General features: G+C 49.3%; 1 protein-coding gene across 1 annotated transcript in view; it reads left to right on the top strand.

The window, feature by feature from the left end:
* The window catches only part of ARFGEF1 (ARF guanine nucleotide exchange factor 1), a 1,973,034-nt gene that overhangs the window by 1,881,644 nt on the left and 68,858 nt on the right, over positions 1 to 22,532 (top strand). The window lies entirely within an intron of this gene.

Below are 22,532 nucleotides of genomic sequence, written 5' to 3'. Positions count from 1 at the left end.
CTGCCCGGTAGTCCCCCTGGGAGTCATATAATGCATGAGGATCTCATGGGGAGGGACAACGCCTCCCGCCAACCCCAGGGTGAAGGATGATCATCCAGAGTATAGCCCTCCGACCCCCACACTCTCTAGCCTCTTCTTCTCTTGCTAACCTCTTTGTAGACAGTAGACTACTGCAAGTCTCTGGGAAGTACTGAGGCGAAGAAGAACATCAGGAAAATGGGTAATCCAAATACTGGGACGAGGTGGGACACCGGAACAAAGAAGAGCAATACCAAAAAGAAACTGCAGCGGTATAGACTTCCACGGAGACGGGGTTCCTCCTATGCGATAAAGACCATTGAAGGACTGCCTATCGGAGAGGCACAGTCAACCAGGACGAGAGACTGTGAAGCCCGGGAAGCATGAAGGAGATGCAGAGAAGGCCAGGACGGGGCAGAGACCAGTCCGTTCCTGGAGTCAAGAGGACAACAGGACTCCTTGTCCAGAGGGTGCCCAGACGGTACAAGGAGGCTGGCAGACAGTGATACAAACGCAGGAGACCGCGTCCATACAATCGGTCCAAGAGCTGGGCTGGAGATCTGCAAGGTGAAGGCAACAAGACATGGAGACGTCCCCGCAGCACACAGAGTAGGAGATAGATCCCCAGGGAGAACCGTCTAAGCATCCCGGGAACAAGCAAGATAATGGAAGAGGCATGGGGACCGTTGGGTGCCTTAAGTGTGAAACCTGATGAGGAGAAGACCTGGGGAAGGGAGGCATTTCCCCTGGTTGTAAGAGTTTGTTTTATGATTACCAGGAGAAGGGAGTAATTATCCTGGTAACTCGGACTGGGAGAAAGGTCCAACAGACCTGTGGAAGGGAGTCATTCCCCCAGGCTAATTTGGGACTTAGACCGAATGCCAGGAAAAGGGAGGCATTCTCCTGGTCTACAAAGAAATATTCTTTGGAACTTTGTGGCCTGGGGAAGGGAGTCATTCCTCCAAGCTATATAAGACCGAACGCCAGGAGAAGGGAGGCATTCTCCTGGCCCACCAAAGAAGCATTGTGTGGAACTTTGACCATAACCCAGGAGAAGGGAGACATTTTCCCGGGACTAGTACAGTATTACTTTTTTCCTTAGTTTATAGTGTAAGGGACAGAAGTAAGGTTTTCTTAACATAGGACGGTGGAGGAATAATACGAAAATGTCACCCCGAAAATTGTGAACATGTTAATTACCACGCCTTTGCGCTGTAATAACATGCCGACCCCCACTACACTGACTAATGGGAGCTAGGGTTGCGGGGGTGTCCCCTGCTCCCATTTGTCAGTGTAGTGGGACTCGGGGGTTGCAGGGGTGTCCCTCGCTTCCATTAGATGGTAGCAAGGGACAATAAAGAAAAACAATGAAAAAAGGACCCTGCAATGCGAATTCAGACCCACGTTAGTGGGCGAGAACTGATGCTGCAGGGTTGGAGGAAAGACGGCGGCACACTTCACGGTGTGCTGCCGAAAAGGTAAGTGGGTAGGGGGTGAGGCGGTTATGGGGATGCGGGGCACAGTGATCACCGCACTGTGCCATAATGGGAGTCAGCAATTTAACTGTCGACATTATGAGCGGTGCTGTGATCACATAGATTCACAGTGGACACTTTTACTTTAACAGACATAATGACAGTAACATTGGATCTTTAGTTGAGGCAGGGAAGCCTCTCTTAGGAATAGGGAAAGGTAGGTTTTCTCTTTGTTTATTATTCAATAAAAGTCTTTAGCCCCAAACATGCCACCTTTGTGTCAGTCCTCCTTCTGCCCTCTTACAGGTGGCATGAATATATTTTGGGCACTAACGGAGCAAGAAGACTGGTGACTTTGGCGAAAAGGATCCTTGCAACAGGTTGAAATGGGAGCACCTCCTAAATGATGTAAACTATAGTTCCCTAATATTGATGGGTCATTTGTGTATTGTGGGTTAGGTTAGCAGGAACTCTGTTCCCTGATCATACTCATACATCCAGTCCCCTTTCCTCCATCCTTGTGGGCGTCCCTCAACATGGGGAGGGTAATGGAATCTTTGGCAGTGAAACAATTGGCTTCCCCTTTAAATTTAGTACAGCGCGCAGGTGTGCGGCCTCAGGTATGGGAACGCCCCACTGAGGCCCGGCGCCTCAACTCGGTCCCTTTTCCTACTTGGACGTTGTTGGACCTGGCAGCCAGCGCAGAGACTTTTTTTAGCTTTCCGATTGCTCCTCATTTGTTTTTCAATTCTTACTTGACTTCCCTTCAGTGCCTCGCATCCCCAGACTCATGCCAGCGGCAGGAGGATTCACGAGCTGTGCCTCATGCGACCGTTCGTTCCCGGCCTCGAACCCCCATGCACTCTGTCTTGAGTGTTTGGGCCTTAACCACCGCTGGGACGCATGTTCGACTTGCAGCGCTCTCAGACACAGGGCATTGAAGAATCAGTTGTCGCAGTGGAGGGAGATATTCCACACTTCTCCTCCTCCCCACCTTAAGAACTTTGTCTCCAGGTTCTGGCAGGCTCGAGGCATCTAAGGCTACCGGCTCCCAAGCAGAGAGTTCTGTGGGCTCTTCCGGACACTCCGGGAAAGGGCTGAGGCTATCCCGGCTCCCAGGCTGAGGGGCACAAGTGCCGTATCAGGCTGTCCTTGGAAGAGCGACCAAGTTCGTCCTCTTCTACCCCAGGGAGTAAGGGATCGTCAAGTGCCACCTTCAAGAGTCTGTCCTCGGCTCGATCCAGCATGACTACTGGTGTGGCTGCCGAGCTCGCTCCGAGGTCATGAGTCAAGGCATTATGACTACTGGCCATCCGGCTGAGGGCTCAGCACCTACCAGAGTGATCTCTGAGGTTGACACCACTGCTTCAGGTGCAAGACCCAAGCTGTATCCTCTCTTGTCTGGGTTCTCTCTTTGCTCAGGGCCTTCATGCCCCCCCACCCAGGGCGTGGCGCAAGGCTTAAAAATGGCAGAGCGGCACGTGGCAGAGCCTGACAGACCATTTTGGATCGAGCTCAAGGCCTGCCAGTACTTTAGGCCATCGGAAATGGGCTTTGCAGGATGATACCAGCCCCCTTCCCTCTGGAAGCAGCAGCGGATGCTATGGTGCAGGGTTTTGGTCCCCTCAGGGGTACATCTATGCATCACATCCATATAGCTACAGGTGCCTCACGCTTTGACCAGGAGCAGAGGCTCGGTGCCTCTGAGGGCTGGGCTCCTATGGACCCACCAGCTTGCAAGGACCGCTTCTTCGAGTGCTTCCTCTTCCTCATGCGTTCCCCTCAGATGAAGGGGCTCCTGAAGGACATTGTGAAGGAGGTCATCCCACAGGTGGCGCCATCCCGGCCCCCTCCTCTGTGTACTCCTCCTGTTCCTCCTGCACTCCCGATTCCTGTGCCGGTTCAGGTCTTACCAGTCATTTTGACCCCCCCACCTCCGCCTGTACCACCAACACCTCCCCCTCAACAGCCATTGGACCTGTCTGCGGCGCCGGGCCTAGGGGGGACCCGCTGGCACCTATGTCCCAGGGCCCTGATTCCCCTCAGTCTGTGAAAAGGGTTTGGGGGGGACAATAACAATGATGATGGCGAGGATGATGAGAGCTCGGCATCCATTAAGGCCTTTCATGACTGCCTTCAGGGCCTGGTGGAGTTCTTGGGGGTCCCTCTGCCTGAGGACCCCCCAGGAATCGGGTGTGCTAGCAGAGGTCTTGGGGAAATGCACCACGATCCGGTCTGTTATCTCCCTCTGGAAGGATGCCCTGCAGGTGGCGCGGAAGTGTCATGATGCCTACCTCTAAGGAGCCAGGCCGGGCCCAGCAACCCCAGAGGCAGACATCATTTTCCCCAGGGAAGTCTCAGCGGGCCCAAGTCGGGGCCCTTTGGACTCAGTCCTGGCGCCTTAGGCGCCAGGCTCATAGCGGACCCCAGTCCTGGCGCCTTAGGCGCCAGGCTCATAGAAGAGGATATGTGTTTAAGTGCTTGGGTGCACACTTACCTGATGCAGACCTTGCTGCTTCATCCAGGCCCTCTTGAGGCCTGAATGGGACTATTTAACCTGTAGGACTACTTCACCACCCGGGTGTGGTCGGGGAAGGATACATACCTGATTGGTGGAAGGATACATACCAGGAACTTCTTCCAAGGCTATTTAAACCCCACCCGAACAGCCACACATGCTTCGCGTTGTTCTGCACCTAGCAGCTGGATGCTCACCGTGTCAGCTCCTGCATCCTGACTTCAGCCACGCCTGCCAGCACCCTGGAACACCTGCAAGGGGAGAAAGGAAGAGAATAGGAGAAGAAAAGCCCTTACCTGCTAAATCTGCATCCCGGAGTCATTTCTCCAACGGCCCTGAAAAGGAAGACATCATTTTAAAGGCATTTCGTTTCGATCGCTGCAGCGCTGCATTTTACTCACCTTTGCAAGGCGCTTCCATCTTCAGCAGCGATCTTCCGGATTCAGCTACGCCCCGGCGCCTAGAGGAAAAAGGACAAGAACAAAGGTGAGAGGGAGAAAAGGAATAAGGAAAGCTCAGTTTCCTTTTAAGTCTTACCTGTTGGATTATTCCTACTGCATTTCGGGTCCTGCCGCTTCCTGGCATCTCCGGACCCCGGCCCCTATGGGGAAAAAAGACAAAGACATTGAATGAGCGAATGCAAAGACATTACCTGAGCGCTCATCCAGAACTGTTTCACTTCGGGTCGGCGCCATATCTCCGGCACTCCGAACCCCGGCCCCTAAGGGGAAAAAGACATAAGCATTAGCGCTTGCTGCAATTAGACAACGAACATTATTATTAAGCTTGAACTTTTGAACAGAACTTTTACAGCGCCTTACCTGAACAGTCAAGCTTACCTGAACTCCCATCAATCCTCAATCCAGTGAAGTAACTGGGTTTCAACGCGCCCCTGCATCAGAAGCAGGATGGAGAGCTCATCCTTCCAAACCCTACGGTGAGGCTTCACGGGGAATCGTGGAGGAGGTATCGTGGAGGGTTGGAAGGGAGTGGGAGGCTTGAGCATTGTTCCACAGTTGGTAATACTCCCTTTTCACGTACAGGAGGGTATCCAACGAGCCAGGGAAGCCAGAATAGAGGGGCCCTTCCTGTCCATCTTCAGAGTTCTGCGCCTTCGACGCCGCGCCTCCGTGGGAACCAGGTGAGCGTTGCAGAACGCGAAGCCTTACCACAATTTCCCACCTGGGCGCTATGGAGACTTCCGAGACAGATCAGCTGGCCCATCTTTTAGGGGAATTACGGGCAGAAGTGCACTCAGCCCGCCAGGAGACTAATGCTCTCAGAAGGGAACTAATCCTATCCAAGGAAAGAACTGATCTGGCCAAAAGGTTATTGCAGGGCCAGGCAGAGCACACTCCTTTACCTGTTTCCGGAGATATTTCTACAACAATGGGTTCGAATAACCCGGTACAAATCAATCTACCTGGACACATGCCTTTGGCCCCGCCGGAACGTTTTGCGGGGGATCCCAAGAAATATGCCATTTTTATGAACCAATGCCGTTTACACTTTTTATGCAGGCCCGGGGCCTTCCCCAACGACCAGACCAAAGTAGCCTTTGTACTATCTTACCTCAGTGGCTGTGCTGCCGATTGGTCTATTCCATTGGTAAATCAGGATGATCCCATTCTCCGGGATTTCCAGGGCTTCCAGGCCAGCATGGAAAGATTGTTCGCTCGACACTCGCAGGGACAGGCCCTTGACAACGAACTGCTATCCTTACGACAAGGTAATCAGGATCTTTTGTCCTATATTGCCACCTTTAATAGACTAGTTGTGGAAACCGGATGGCCTGAAAACAAAAGGATCACATTGTTTCATCGAGGCCTGCGCGGAGAGCTTAAAGATGTTATAGCTCAGATAGTAGATCCACCCCAGGCCTGCGCAGACTACATAGACTTAGTGGTTCAACTTGATCACAGACTTCAAAATAGAAAAGCAGATCGGCTCAAGTATGAAACCAGAGTACCTATCAAGACCCACGTTAACTCCAAAAGTACTGACGTTTCCGAACCTATGCAAATTGGCAGTGTTAAAGGACCATTAACGCAGAAGGAACGAGAGAGAAGGCGACAAATGCAACTTTGTCTGTATTGCGGAACTTCCGGTCACTTTCTTCAAAGTTGTCCAGTTAAACCACCCAAGAAGGTGGTTGGAGCCACTGATAACGAGTTATTGACACCGGGTTCGGGAAACGACCTAGCCCGACAAGCGTAGGGGTCCGCTTGCCGAGCTTGAAAACAAACTCTTTGACCTCGCATTTTGTCATTCCAATGGTGCTTGTGAACCCAAAACAGCCTCAGCAGTTGCATGCTATAAAAGCATACATAGACAGTGGAGCTATTGGAAATTACATAGACCGTGAATTGGCTTCCAGGATTAAGCTTCATCTCCGCCCGAAAGTAACCCAAGATGTAATTACTACAGTTGATGGAACCGAAATAGCCTCAGGGCCTGTAACGCATTCCACAGTTGAAATCACTCTGGTGGGTCAGGACGGACATCGGGAAGCAATCGTGTTTGATGTGATCAAGGCCCCACAATTTCAAGTACTTATTGGAATCCCTTGGTTAGAAACACATAATCCGAGAATAGACTGGCGAGCAAAGAAGATAACTTTTCCTGATTGTGAACCAACCTGTTACCCAAGGAATCCAGCTATGGGTCTAGCCTCTGTAACTTCCACCCCTGTACAGCTACCATCTGAATACCAAGAATTCCAAGACGTTTTTCAGAAAGAGCAGGCTAACACCTTACCTCCCCATCGATCTTACGATTGCCAAATCGACTTGGTACCCAATGCACAACTACCTTGTAGTAGGATTTATGCTCTTACTGAACCTGAGAACCTGCATTTGCGCCAGTATTTGGATCAATACCTGGCCAATGGTTTCATTCGCTCATCAAAGTCACCAGTCTCTTCCGCTTTGTTCTTCGTACCTAAAAAGGAAGGAGACCTTAGGGCCTGTATTGACTACCGCGCCCTAAATCAGATAACGATTAAGAATCGTTACCCTTTGCCCCTGATACCTGAGCTTATCGACCAAGTAAAAGATGCTCGTGTGTACACCAAGCTAGATCTCCGAGGAGCTTACCACCTGGTACGTATAAAAGAGGGCGACGAGTGGAAGACTGCATTCCGCACCAAATTTGGGCTCTTCGAATATCAAGTAATGCCCTTCGGTTTGTGCAACGCACCTGCCGCCTTTCAGTACTTCATGAATGATGTTCTTCGGGAACTTATCGATGTTTGTGTCATCGTTTATATTGACGACATCCTGGTGTATTCCTCCTCAGAATCTGATCACAGAAACCATGTTAGGGCAGTTCTTGAGAAATTGCGCCAGCACAAATTATTTGCCAAGCTCGAAAAATGCGTTTTTCATACCACAGAAGTGGAGTTTCTCGGATTCATCCTGACACCTCAAGGAATCCGAATGGACTCGCGGAAAGTGGACGCCATTCTCAAATGGCCATCTCCTAGCTCTGTGAAGGGAGTGCAAAGCATGCTTGGCTTTGCCAATTTCTATCGAAGGTTCATCCCGGAATTTTCTCGAACTGTTCAACCCATCACAGCTCTCCTAAAGAAAAACAAACGCTTTGAATGGACTCTTGAGGCTGAACAAGCCTTTCAGGACCTGAAAACCAAATTCACCTCTGCACCTGTATTGAAGCACCCGCGCCCAGATCTCCCTTACATCGTGGAAACCGATGCATCCAGTTCGGCCATGGGAGCTGTCCTGTCGCAAAGAGACCCAGAAACTAACCAACTACACCCTGTAGCCTTTTGGTCCAGAAAATTCTCTCCACCTGAACTCAATTACGCAATTACCGACAAAGAACTACTGGCTATTAAATCAGCTTTCAAGGCTTGGCGTCACTATCTTCTCGGTGCAAGACACACCATCACCGTAATTACGGACCACAGAAATTTGCAGTATTTAAAGACGGCCAAAGCTCAATCTTCGCGACAACTCCGATGGGCTTTATTCTTTGCGGAATTTGATTTTGTAATTACCTATCGCCCTGGCTGCAAGAATGGTAAGGCAGATGCCTTATCCCAGATAGGCATGGAAGAACCCAATTCGAGTTTAGGACCTGTGCCAATCATACCGGAACAAAGAATTCTGGGCTTGACTTCATTGCAAACCATTGAGGACATCCAAGCTCAAGTAAAACAGCTTTTTGACTCTTCTGCCTTACTGGAATGGAGTCAAAAGGGTCCTCACTACACCGTTAAGGATGATTTACCCTACTTCCTTGAGCGGTTATTTCTGCCAAGTAAAGAATTGCAGGAACTTGTCATTACCCGTCATCATGAATCATTAATGGAAGGACACCCCGGTATCGCGAAAACAGAAGAAAAGATCAAACGCCACTTCTGGTGGCCTTCTTGGAGAAAAGACATAGTCATTTGTGTTGTCTTGCGGAATCTGTGCCCAAAATAAGAGTCAAAAGAAAAGGCCAGCCGGCCTACTTCAACCTTTGGACATTCCACCAGCACCTTGGCACACCTTGTCAATGGACTTTATAAGTGACCTGCCTCCTTGTGGTGGTTACAACACGATTCTCGTAATAGTGGATCTATTCTCCAAAATGGCCCATTTTATCCCTTTAAAAGGATTGCCGTCAGCTTCCACCTTGGCCAAGGAATTTATGGAAAATATAGTGCGGTTACATGGTTTCCCTTCCATATTAGTCTCAGACCGTAGAAGTCAATTTATCTCCCACTTTTGGAAGAAATGTTGCCAACTAGCACAAATAGACGTGCGGTTATCCACCAGCCACCACCCCCAGACCGACGGACAAACCGAGAGAACCAATCAGACTCTCGAGCAATATCTGCGGTGCATGTTACACCAATCCGAGTTGAATTGGAAGGACATCCTTTGGATTGCAGAATATGCATACAACAATTCAGTGCATTCTGGAACTGGACAGACTCCTTTTTATACCCTGTATGGTCACCATCCTCGGACCTCTGACCTAGATCCACCTCTGACCCTGGAGATGCCTGCAGTAAATCACCTACATTCCACAATAACCCAAGCCTTCAAAGAAGCTACAACCCACTTACAGCAAGCCAAGAAAAAGTATAAAGAAAACGCTGATTTGCACCGAAGTAAAACTCCTCCTTACCAAGTAGGAGATCAGGTATGGCTAGCAACTAAACATCTACCCCTCAAGGGTCAGCGAACTTTTAATCCCAGATTCATTGGGCCTTACCCCATCAAAGCTATTATCAACCCAGTGGCCTTTAAACTCGATTTACCATCCAACATGCGGATTCATCCCGTTTTTCACGCATCTCTTCTAAAACCAGTACAACCTGGAACCAGACTGTCTGAGCCCACAGGCCCTGTCCAAATTGATGGAGAATTAGAATTCGAAGTGAAAGACATTTTAGATTCCAAGATAGTTAAGTCGAAACTCTTCTATCTTGTTGATTGGAAAGGATATGGACCTCAGGAAAGATCTTGGGAACCCAGTAACTATGTTGACGCACCACGATTAATTCAAAGATTCCATCGAAGATTCCCGCACAAACCAAAACCCCCGGAGGAAAAGATCTTTGGAGGGGCCTTGAGGGGGGGTACTGTCATGATGCCTACCTCTAAGTAGCCAGGCCGGGCCCAGCAACCCCAGAGGCAGACATCATTTTCCCCAGGGAAGTCTCAGCGGGCCCAAGTCGGGGCCCTTTGGACTCAGTCCTGGCGCCTTAGGCGCCAGGCTCATAGCGGACCCCAGTCCTGGCGCCTTAGGCGCCAGGCTCATAGAAGAGGATATGTGTTTAAGTGCTTGGGTGCACACTTACCTGATGCAGACCTTGCTGCTTCATCCAGGCCCTCTTGAGGCCTGAATGGGACTATTTAACCCGTAGGACTACTTCACCACCCGGGTGTGGTCGGGGAAGGATACATACCTGATTGGTGGAAGGATACATACCAGGAACTTCTTCCAAGGCTATTTAAACCCCACCCGAACAGCCACACATGCTTCGCGTTGTTCTGCACCTAGCAGCTGGACGCTCACCGTGTCAGCTCCTGCATCCTGACTTCAGCCACGCCTGCCAGCACCCTGGAACACCTGCAAGGGGAGAAAGGAAGAGAATAGGAGAAGAAAAGCCCTTACCTGCTAAATCTGCATCCCGGAGTCATTTCTCCAACGGCCCTGAAAAGGAAGACATTTTAAAGGCATTTCGTTTCGATCGCTGCAGCGCTGCATTTTACTCACCTTTGCAAGGCGCTTCCATCTTCAGCAGCGATCTTCCGGATTCAGCTACGCCCCGGCGCCTAGAGGAAAAAAGACAAGAACAAAGGTGAGAGGGAGAAAAGGAATAAGGAAAGCTCAGTTTCCTTTTAAGTCTTACCTGTTGGATTATTCCCACTGCATTTCGGGTCCTGCCGCATCTCCGGCCCCTATGGGGAAAAAAGACAAAGACATTGAATGAGCGAATGCAAAGACATTACCTGAGCGCTCATCCAGAACTGTTTCACTTCGGGTCGGCGCCATATCTCCGGCACTCCGAACCCCGGCCCCTAAGGGGAAAAAGACATAAGCATTAGCGCTTGCTGCAATTAGACAACGAACATTATTATTAAGCTTGAACTTTTGAACAGAACTTTTACAGCGCCTTACCTGAACAGTCAAGCTTACCTGAACTCCCATCAATCCTCAATCCAGTGAAGTAACTGGGTTTCAACGCGCCCCTGTATCAGAAGCAGGATGGAGACCTCATCCTTCCAAACCCTAAGGTGAGGCTTCACGGGGAATCGTGGAGGAGGTATCGTGGAGGGTTGGAAGGGAGTGGGAGGCTTGAGCATTGTTCCACAGTTGGTAATACTCCCTTTTCACGTACAGGAGGGTATCCAACGAGCCAGGGAAGCCAGAATAGAGGGGCCCTTCCTGTCCATCTTCAGAGTTCTGCGCCTTCGACGCCGCGCCTCTGTGGGAACCAGGTGAGCGTTACAGGAAGGTCTGGTTGAATCCCAGGGCCAACACTGTTCTCGAGCTGCATGAAGCTGGCAGCTCGCTTCCTCCACACTCTCCCTACTCTATCCAGACTCGGCGGACGCCATCCCTACGCTGCCTACAACCCGCCAGGTAACCTCTCTTCCCTACGATGCCTACAACCCACCAGGTAACCTCCCTGCATTTTCAGACCCAGTGTTTGTTTTTGGAAAAAAAAATATATATTTTTGAAAGTGCTGCCTTACATTTAGGTGCCTAGCCCACTTGGGCCTCAGCTACCAACACATGCCTCCCTAGTGCAATATATGGGCACACTTGAAATCCTTAAAAGCAAGCCCAGTTGGGTTACTGGGTTTATCAAGAACATTGCAACACCAAGATGGCCGCCACCCTATTTGCATGGCAAATCCTTTGTTGCAGGAGCCCGCCTTACTCTCTGATTGGGTATTTCTTATTCATCTACATCTATCAGGGCAAGCCGGCAGGCGAAAGCTGGCCCCTCTCAAGGCCCACTTTTAAGACCCCTGTCTGAGCCTGTCCAGACTTGGATGGGCCCCCACGGAGGTCTGCACTACAGGCAGACCTCCGGAGCAGGCAGGAGCCCCTCCCTGATGCCTGTTACCGTGCCTCCAAAAGCACCAACAGGACCCCAACAGATGAGCACAATGCTTGTGCCACATTTCACCGTCTGAATTACTGTGGATCTGCACCCCTGCCCCTCGGCCAGACCGCCGGCTCACTTCTGCATTTTATCTAACAGAGTCCGACGAAATCAGACGTTCCCCGCCACCTAAAATGCCTAACAACAGCAACCCATTTAACGAGGCATATCCGCCGGCAGGCGGAAGCCGGCGCCTTTCAGAGAAGCGCCGACAAGAAAAGCACCTGTTTTGCCCCTGTTTGCGCACTGCGGCGCGTGGGGCCAGCCCCCCTCCCCAGCCGCAACCAAATACCAGTACTGCTGCGTTGACTCATCCTGGACCTTTATAAATGATGAAGCCTACCTGGACACTTATATAGCGCTACGCACCTTCAGGTACCTAAGCACTGAGATCATATATTGACAATATAATGTGTGCCCTATATTGCTATGTTCAACCTCTCCTCTGCCGTTAACTATTATACGCCGATTTACACAAAGGTTGCTAGTCTACTACCCGGCCCATTCACCCGCGTTCTTCACTGTAAACACTCGCATTTCCATTGTTGACCTTTCCCTGCCGCAGTGAACCTGCATTTGGCTGCCTATGCATGCACAATAGATGCCTTCCAATGTTTCGCTTTCACCCTCATGCTCCAACAAATTTGCACTTAAACTGCGTACAAATGCCCATGAACTACTAGCCAATGCTCAGCCACTTTTGCATGCCTTAGCAAATCTGTATTTAGGTCGCTTGCTATAGATAAGTTACATTCAGGTTTTTTTATATCTGTCCACCTGCCTATCTTTGCTCACCTTCTGTTGTGTTAGCAAATTCGCATTTAGGTTTGCCTTAGCAAAGTTGCATCTAGCCTGCTGTTGTGTTAGCAAATTCATATTTACGTTTGCCTCAGCAAAGTTGCATCTAGCCCGCTGTTGTGTTAGCAAATTCGCATTTAGGTTTGCCTTAGCAAAGTTGCATCTAGCCTGCTGTTGTGTTAGAAAATTCATATTTAGGTTTGCCTTAGTAAAGTTGCATCTAGATTCCCTATATCTTTCCACCAGCCCACCTCTGCTATGTCTGCTTCAGTAATCCTGTATGTAGGCTGTCTGCCCCATTAACTTGCATTTAGGTTGACTGTATCCGTCCACTAGCCACTAGCCCACCAGTCGTCCCTGCCTTAGCAAATCTGCGCCAAGGCTGCCTCCACTCCCCCATAGCGTCCTGACAGTGCTCACCCATCTCCGCCTGCACGATCAAAGCTCAGGTTGCCAGCATACCAAACCCACCTACACTAGCTTACTATGTATATACCACTACTCTACACAGTTCTACTCAGAACTGTCCTCTACTTAACCACCCTTCACTACATGAACTTATCCCAACCACAGAACCAGCTACCTCAGGGAAGTGCACCACTGGAGCAAGCCAACATGGCCACCAAACCATGCAGCCCCCAACAGCGAAACCTAAGACTTCGCGCCAGACTCCCAAGAATTTATGACCCTCTATCTAATGCCCAATCCGCCTTAAACCACAATAAGCACTCCACGCATACCACCAACATCCCTTCGCACACAGATAATACTGGCCAACACCGACTACAACTCAACAGTCGCATCTTTAGAGAATCCACCTCCCCTCCAAAACGCCAACACAATGTCCAACCACCCTCTACCCCATCTACTCTACCTGGAATAAAAGCTGCCTTAATAAACGCCCGTTCTATGGTAGCCCATACCACCGAAATAGCGGACACAATGCAAAACGAGAACCTAGACCACCTGGCCATCGTGGCTCCACCCCACAGCAGGACCAGCCATCATGCTTGCCATCCCAGTTAATTACACTCTTATACGCATGGATTGCACCACGTCTAGAGGCGGTGGCCTTGCTATAATTGTCAAAAATAATCTAGCCTTAAGACTCTGCTCACCCCTTAATACCAACTCCTGTGAATCCCTCACAGCCAAACTTACCATTGCCAACAATCAAACCATCACCTTCCACCTGATTTACCGACCACCAGGCCCCTTAGGCACCTCTGAGGAAGACCTCACAAACCTACTCTCCGACAACTTAAAAAACTCTACTCAATGTCTCATCCTAGGTGACTTCAACCTCGGATTCAATGACTCACGTGACCCCAATGCCCTACAAATCAACAGCACCCTTGAGGAACTAGGCTTTAATCAAAAGATTACTGAACCTACACATATCAAAGGAAGGACTCTTGATTGGATTGCCGAACATAACTGCCCAACTACTATCACCTCCATAAAGCCGCAGTTATGGTCCGACCACTATATGGTATCCTTCACACTAGAAGCCTCCACACCCATAAACAATAGCATCCTAGCGCCCACCGCACCTACTAGAAACAAAAAAAATATTACCTTTGAAAATCTCATCCCCCCTCATCCTCCCCACCTTAAATTCCATCTCAGATCAGTCTATCCTGCCACCATGGTAGAAAAGTACAATGAAGTGATGCTAGCCTCTCTAGACACTATCGCACCACTGAAAATTAGGAAGAGCAAACCCTGCCAACACCTAAATACCTGGTTCACACCCCTACTGAAAGACATTAGACAAAAGAAATGCCTGAGTGAAAAAACTTGGAGATCAGACCCCTCAGACACCAACAAAAACAACTTGAAGAAACTAGCTACTCTACAAAAAAGAAATCATCCTTGCGAAACAAACATCCTACAATACCCGTATCACTCAAGCTAAATCTAACACCAAAGAACTGTTCGCCATCCTAAAGGAAGTAGAATCCCCCATCCAAACCCCTGATTCCTGCCTCAAGGATAAGAACTGGTGCATAGGCATACAAAATGCCCTTGCCAACCTGATAATGCTTCAGACAAAGATCAGTAACAGAAAAGCTACCATAACTGGCCCAAATACTGTCAACACAGGCACCCCGTCCAAGGTAATTACCAATTCACCACCAACTCTGAAATGCACCCCTTCTCCACCCACACTGGACATGCCTCCCTTCTACTTTCGTAAAGTCTCCATTAAAGAAGTCGAGAAAGTCATCCTCACTCTCAAACCTTTCCAACTGCCAGGGCGACCCATGTCCAGCCCAAATCATAAAAGATGCCGCCCGTGAACTCTCACCCTTCATCACTAAACTTATAAACTTCTCTTTCACATCAGGCACTATACCTAACAACCTGAAACAGTCCTGGGTCCTCCCCCCTCCTCAAAAAACAAACCCTGGATCCCTCCAGCCCTTCCAATTACCGCCCCATAACCACTGTGCCGTTCCTACTGAAAATCTTAGATAAAGTAGCCTATCTACAAATTCAGCACCACCTGGAACTAAACCACCTCCTAGGAGTTCGACATTCAGGCTTCAGACCACAGCATGGTACCGAGACTGCACTCCTAGACCTTAAGGCACAAATAGATACACTAAGAGATAAAGGCACAACTTCACTCCTACTACTCCTTGACCTCTCTGCCACATTCGACCTGGTAGACCATGCAATACTCTGCTAACACTTGGTCACGTCAGCCTGCTTCTCCCATGAAGCAGTCGCATGGATCCAGTCCTTCCTAAACAACAGGACAATGCAAGTCTTCTCACCCCTAGCAGCTGCAGACACCACACCTATTTCATGCGGCGTACCCCAAGGTTCATGTGTATCGCCCACCCTTTACAATATTTTCACAAAGCCCCTTTTCGATGATCTAGACGGTCTAGGTATCGCCTACACAAACTATGCAGATGATACACAGATCCTCATCCCGTTGACGGGAGGTTATGAAAAGGATTTGGCCTTTGTGAACAGAATCTACCTCATCATCCAGGCATGGATATCCTCCCACAGACTATGCCTGAATGATGACAAAACCGAACTCCTCATTCTAGGCACCTCCTCTAACATCAAAAAATTAGGCCCCAACTATAACTCCTTCATAATTGACAAGAACAACATTATTGTGGCTAAAGTAGTTAAAACACTCTGTTTCTATTTAGACTCCACGCTCACCTTTGGCAAACAAGTGAGTGCCATGGCCTCAGCCACCTCCTACACCTGCAAGTTAATCAGAGCAGCCAAGCCCTTCCTCTCACCCAATAATTGCGTCACCCTAGCAAGGGCACTAATCCTGTCGAAGTTAGACTTCTGCAACGCCCTCTACATAGGCAGCAACAAACACATCATCGCCAAAATACAGACACTCCAAAATAATGCCCTGAGAGCCGCCCTAAACTTCCCTAAAAGCGCCCACATATCAGACCTTAGGAGATCCACCAACCGGCTCTCCACAAAAGACAAATTCCTCCTTAAAACAGCATCCCTTACACACAAATGCCTCAACCACGCAGCTCCGCAATATCTTACAGACAGATTTACCAGACAAACAGCTTCTCGCCCCTTAAGGAAAGCCAACTCCAACCTACTGCTAGTAACCAGATTCAAACTCACTAAATCTGGTGGGAGCAGCTTCGCTGTTAAAGCAGGAGAATAGTGGAACGCTTTGCCCCCTGCTCTAAGGGAAGATCTCCCCTACCGGCAATTCGGATCCAATCTGACTCAATGGCTAAAAGAACATGACACATAACCTCCCCCCACTGACACCTGGGACTTTGTTTATCTTGTATATCTGCTTTGCTTTCTGCTCATCTTGTATATTTGTATATTTGCTTGTACACATGTCTACAGCCTTGTAATCACAGCTGTACCTCCATGTTTAATATGTAACCTGTAAGTTGAACAACCCTCTTTTTGCTTTCGCGCCTGAATACCCCCGGGTCTGGTGCGCTATACAAATGAATAAACAAACAAACAAACTTGTTGCCGTCCCACAAATAATGCTGCAGCCTCGTGGGTACGTCTTACTCCTGAACCTGGACCATGGCCCCCTGTTTTTCTGCACAAAAGTGAGTGATGGCTGAACTGTCCGGTTGCCTCCTCAAGCTATCTTCTTGAACCGTAACTTTGCCATTCCTATACTGCCTCTCCCTGGACTTTCTCTCTTTACGACACTGCACCCTGTGCTCTACATTTGGTAATTACATCTCACGTTGTGTTTTTCGCCTTACCTCTCGCATCCTTGTGTACACTGCATTGTATTTTTGTTTGAAAAATTGGATCTAGGTGGGTCTGCTTTCACATCTTGCATCCATTTTGTTCTGCACTGCATTGTATTCCTGTTTTAAAAATCGAATCTAGGTGGGTATGCTTTCACATCTTTTATCCATTTAGTGCTGCACTGCATTGTGTTACTGTGTGCATTGGAGCCCCCCCTTTTTTCTTTCTCTTCCCTTCTCACATCTATCCTCTGCCACTGAGACGGCACTCTCCATCTCTCCAATCCTTTCTAACTGCTACATTATCACCTATCTTCCCTCTCTTTCAAAATCTAGACTAGAAAAGCACAAAAAAGACATCCTGGGTGCAAATCCTGGCCTTCCCATCGCAGACGCCTATCTCCGTTAACCCTCCGGAGAAATCTTCACTGATATCCTCTTCTTTGTCCCCTCTCCAAACCTATAGATTTCTCATCCTCTCCCATTAATGGTGGTACCAAGTGGCAGGCTTCTTCTCATCACGCTGCATCATTAATGTCTACCACACTGACGCTATCCTGGTTCAGGGTCCTCAGGCCATCCTCCTTCTCTTTGACCGGACCCTGCCATCCCTCATTAACTTTCTTCCTTCTCCCGCTACTTCCCCCCACCTCTGACTGAAGTACCACGCCCCTGTACTCCACCTCAAAAAACCTTCAAAGGCAGAGATTGTCTCCAACTGGCGACTCTTAATGCTCACTCAGCAACAAACACTCTGCTGACATATGCCTCTTTCTTGAAGACACTGAGCTTGCCATTCTTTCTCTTATTGAGACATGGTTCACTTCCAGCTCAGTCACCGCTTTTGACTCCCTCCTATCTGACGGCTTTAAGATCATTTCCAAGACTCAACCTCACAGTGCTGGCGGTGGGGTTGCCTTAATTTTCCCTAAGTGGGTTCCTTCTTCCATCTTACCCACTCACCTCTACTCTTCCTTTGAGAGCACAGTATGCAAATTGGTTTTCTCTCCCTCCTCTACCCTGACCATTGCTACCATTTACCAGCCTCGAGGCGCTACTTCCCTGTTCCTCTCTGAATGGGGTGATTTATGTTCCTCCTTACTTTCAACCTCCTCCAACCTGCTGCTCCTGGGTGACTTTAACATCCAATTGGACTCCCTGGCACAGCATCTACTCTGTTCATTTAGCTCTGCACCTCTCTATTCTCCCTTCTGGTCCAACCCACTCTGCTGGACACACTCTGGATGCCATCATCCACTCTGACTTCCCTCTCTCAACTCCCCTGGTCACACCTCTCTTGGTTTGACCACTCTCTTCATTCTTTCCACATGGCCCCTATGACCTTGTGACCACTCCTCCAAAGGCCCTGCCAACCTCGTTCAGGGACATCCGTCTGATAGAACGAGTGTCAACTGCTGCCTTCACTTACACCTTTATCCCACTTGCCCTCCCAACTCAGACTCTACCACTGACACTGCACACAGCACCTTCCACCTGTCCATCAACAGAACCATTGACATTGTTGCCCCAGTCATGAGGATCCACGTGAAACCCGCCTCTAAGCGCAACACCTGGTATGAATGCGAACTTGCAGACCTGAAACGAAAGTGCAGAGCTGCAGATTGGAAGTGGCAAACCTCAGGCTCATCCTCTGACAAAGTGGCCTGCTGCCTGCTCCAAAGGCAATACAGACTCTACCCGTGCCTAAAAAAGGGCCCACATTCAGGCACGGGTATCTGGTGCAGCCAACAACACGGCTGAACCTTTCAAAATCTGCAGGGAACTTGCCAACACTTCCGCAGTATCCTCCTCCCCTATTCCTTCTCAGGCCCTCTGCAACACACTTGCCACTCACTTCACCACCAAAACCCAGGGCATCTTGAACAGCCTTGTCAGTCACTCTCCCAACCCATCCCTTACCCCTTGCCTCCCTTGGCCACTCACCATCCTCCTTCCTTCTTCTCCTGTGTCTCACCTGAAAAAGTCACCAGAGTTGTCCGCTCCATGAACGTCTCTTTCAAACAGGTTTCGCCTTGCTCATCCAGAACCATCAATGACAACATTAGCTCTCTCGCTGATCTCTGTAACCACTCCTTTGCTACGGATTCTTTCCCCTCCTCCCTCAAGCACTCCCATGTGCGCCCCCTCCTTAAAAAGCCGTCAGTAAGCCCTTCCTGTCCAGCCACCTACCGCCCTATCTTCATCACCCCCTTCCTAGGGAAACTGCTGGAGAAGTTGGCCCTGTCCCAACTCAACTCTCACACTGAACTTGTTGGTTGTCTCCACGACCATCAATCTGGATTCCGAGCATCCAGAGGCACAGAAACTGCTCTTCTGAACACCCGTGAAGAACTGCACGGATCCCTGGATTCCAACTCTTCTGCTGTCCTCTTCCTTCTTGATCTCTCCTCTGCATTTGACATGGTCAACCACTCCATCCTCATACAAAGGCTCCATGACACCCTTGGTATCTCGGAGCGGGCACTAGGCTGGCTGACCTCCTTCCTAACTGACCCCTCCTCTCAAGTCATCCAGGGCACCTTCTCTCCTACTTCCTTCTCCACCTGTGGTGTCCCCCAGGGCTTTATTGTCTTGCCTTGGCTCGTTGACATCTACCTTACTCAGCTGGCACTCCTTGTCTCCTCCTTCTCCCCCAACTTCCAGTGTTATGCTGACGACACACAACTCTTCTTCAAACTTCCTGCTGACCCTCTTGCACCTTCTATCATCCCGACTGCCTTTCTGCCAGCCAGGCCTGGTGCACTTCCAATGATCTCTGCCTTAATGCCAGAACAACTGAGATCCTTCGGATTGGGACCCCTCTGGCCTTCTTCCATGGGCTCTCCCCCTGCTCTCCCTTCTAAAGACAGAAATCTCAGTCATCTTTGACCCATCTCTCAGGACATTGCCAAGAAGTCCCACTTTCAGCTCTTCCTTCTCAAAGGAATTCTACCTTTTCTCACCTTGCTCAATGTTGCCCGAACCCTGTTTCTCTCTAGGGTTGACTATTGCAATAGCCTCCTCCTTAATCTACCTTCTTCCACTCTGCGCCCCTCCAGCTAATCCAGAATAGAGCAGCAAAAATTATCCTTGGCCACAAGCCCACTGGCTGCATCTCTCCTGCCCAAAAAAGTCTTCATTAGCTCCTGGATGCTTCACGGATTAAATTAAAATTCCTCTGTATCATCCACTGTGTCATCCTCAAGGCTGTCTGGGGCCGCTGACCACGCTATCTGCAACTCTCGCTCACTAAATATTCTCCCTCTAGACCGCTGTTCTCGTCTGCCACCAACTAATTGTGTGTAAAGCGTTTCACTAAACAGAGGGCAGGAGGTTGATCGCTTTCCTCATTTGGCTCTTATTTGGAACAGCCTCCCCCTCCCTCTTCTTCTTGAGCAGGACTTTCTTAAATTCCGGAAGATCCTCAAGACCTTCCTCTTTACCTCCTGCTTCCCTCCCTCTCTCCTCTGCTAATCTCACAGTTGCTTGTTTGGTATTCGGGGCGCTGAGCTCCCACATCGAATCGCTCCACCTTCTGTCTATCCTCATTACTTGCCTCGGCTCACCCTCCGCCCTTGGAGGCTTGCACTTAACTTACATTGTACTTCACCTGTTTCTCACCCATGAGCACCCCAGCACCTATCCTATTCCCTTTGCACTTGCACATTCTGAACACTCGCAAGGCATAGTAGGTTCGTGCTACCCCCGCCTCCCTACTGTATTTAATATTTGTTTTATGTATTTTAATTGTTTCTCATCTCTTGTCCCCTCCCTATTGCCATGTGGGCGCTTTCAAAAGAGCATGTGCTTCCCGTATAAGCGCCTAACAAGCAAACAATAAACAAAAAAGAATGAAGTTCGACAGTAGGTTTAGGCTAACGGACGGGAAGCCAATCCTCCATACTGCAGCCCCGTTCCCCTGTGGTGGCTGTGGCCTCATTGTATTCTAAACCATAGTCTTCATCGTCTTCCTCCACGGATGCCACCTCCAGTTGCCTCTCCAAGGAGTCCTTGAGAAAGTGATTTTACTCTATCTCATGGCTACATCTGCGGTAAGCCAACACAGACGTGATCTTGGCTGCGGCTAACCATGCGCTGTGGCGGGAGCTTGGGGAGTTTCTGCCCGACCTCCCTTCGGACAAGCAAGCCTCCTTCAAGGCTGGTCTGGCAGATGCCTGAGCCATTGCGCAGGACCTCAGTCTCTTTAGTCTCCCGCATGGATACAGCCAGCAGAGGGATGTGCCTTTGGGTCGAGATGAGAAGGTTGGCGTGGATGCATGCCACTACGTTTTCAATTGACGCACAGGAACCGATCCTGGATCTGCCCTACGAGGTCGTGGACCTTTTTCAATCGTCAACCGATGACGAGTAGACAAAGAAGAAAACGCATATACTAAAAATTGTTGCAACCCCACAAACATACTGACACTGTGTTCTGTCTATTTTTTCTTGACAGAACTCATAGGATTTCTCACGTATACTTGTTGTCTTTGTCCTGATGAAGGCCGACTCATTTACTGCTGCCCAAGATAGCCCTGAGGCCGGAACACTGTTGTGTTGACCAAATACCTCATATACATTTTGTCACTTATACATACTTGTACACGTCACATCGCAATTACTCTATCATTCTGTTATGTCATGTTCTGCATTGATGAATATGAATTGTATTTGCCCAAATTGTTAACTGAAAGAATTTTGGTTCTGTTTTTCCATGTGTATACTATGTCTACATGTTATTTTGTACTTGTGAGCATCCTTTGTTGACTTCGATTAGTTGTAGTCACTCTTGGCTACTCGTATATGTCTTAACCAGAATTAAAGTAGCTGTCACAATATTTGCACTTTGTTGTGTACACTGACTGTTAGGATTCAGTGTTGAGATGCTTGTGGGTGCATATGTCCTTGCTCAATTGTGTTTTCATAAAATTGTTCCTCCCTGGATAGAGCAAGGCATTATCCAGGCGCCTTTGTTTATTAATCAAAGAAGAAAACCTCCACTCAAACCACCAAGTCCTTGGCCTTCCTGACAAACCAGGTCAGAAGTACTTCCCTCAGTCCCAGAGCAGGACCGAGTTCTCTCCGGCTTCAAGGGGTTCCGGGACTGTGGTACATGGAGGCCTAACTACAAGAGGAGGAAGCAGCAGAGGACTTTGCACAGGTTTTTCCGCTCCCTCTCCTCTCCCCCCTGCCTCTGATACCAAAAAGCAGTGACGTCAAGGTCGGAGAACACAGCTCACCTGTGGGGGGCCTTGTGGTGCTGTTGCAGGACAACCTGGAAGTGTTTTTTCAGCAACCCATGGATCCTATCCGTAGTCTCCACAGACTTCAGTCTTCTTCTTCCTTTGCCTCTAACATCCTCTCCTCTCCTCCTCTCCGTCATATTGGTTCCCCTGACCTTTTACGGGAGGTCCTTTCTCTCTTGGAGATGCAGGAAATAGAACCGGCTCCTCTTGTAGACGGGGGCTTCGGTTACTATTCCAGGATTTTTGCGATATCCAAGAACAACCAAGGTGGCCTGAGGGTAGTCCCAGACTTGTCATTTCTCAATCTGTCTTTACCACTGGAACGCTTCAAGATGATTACTCCCGCACATACATCCGAGTCTCTGTGCAGGGGACTGAATGTGTTCCCTGGACCTCAAGTATGCGTACTTGCATCTACCAACCGCATCAGAAGTAGCTGCGGTTCACGGTTATGTCATACCGCTTTCAGTACAAGGTGCTTCCCTTCGGCCTGAACTCGGCCAATTTGTCTTCACGAAATTGATGAGCGCATTGGAGGTCCTTCTCTGCTTGGAGGGCCATCATCTATACCCTTATTTGGATGCCTGGCTGGTGAGGGCGGGGTCACCCGAC

Source organism: Ambystoma mexicanum, chromosome 5q, assembly GCF_040938575.1.
Source record: "Ambystoma mexicanum isolate Mex_15411 chromosome 5q, UKY_AmexF1_1, whole genome shotgun sequence".
In the NCBI taxonomy this organism is placed as follows: domain Eukaryota; kingdom Metazoa; phylum Chordata; class Amphibia; order Caudata; family Ambystomatidae; genus Ambystoma; species Ambystoma mexicanum.
This window is presented reverse-complemented; position numbering and strand designations above follow the sequence as displayed.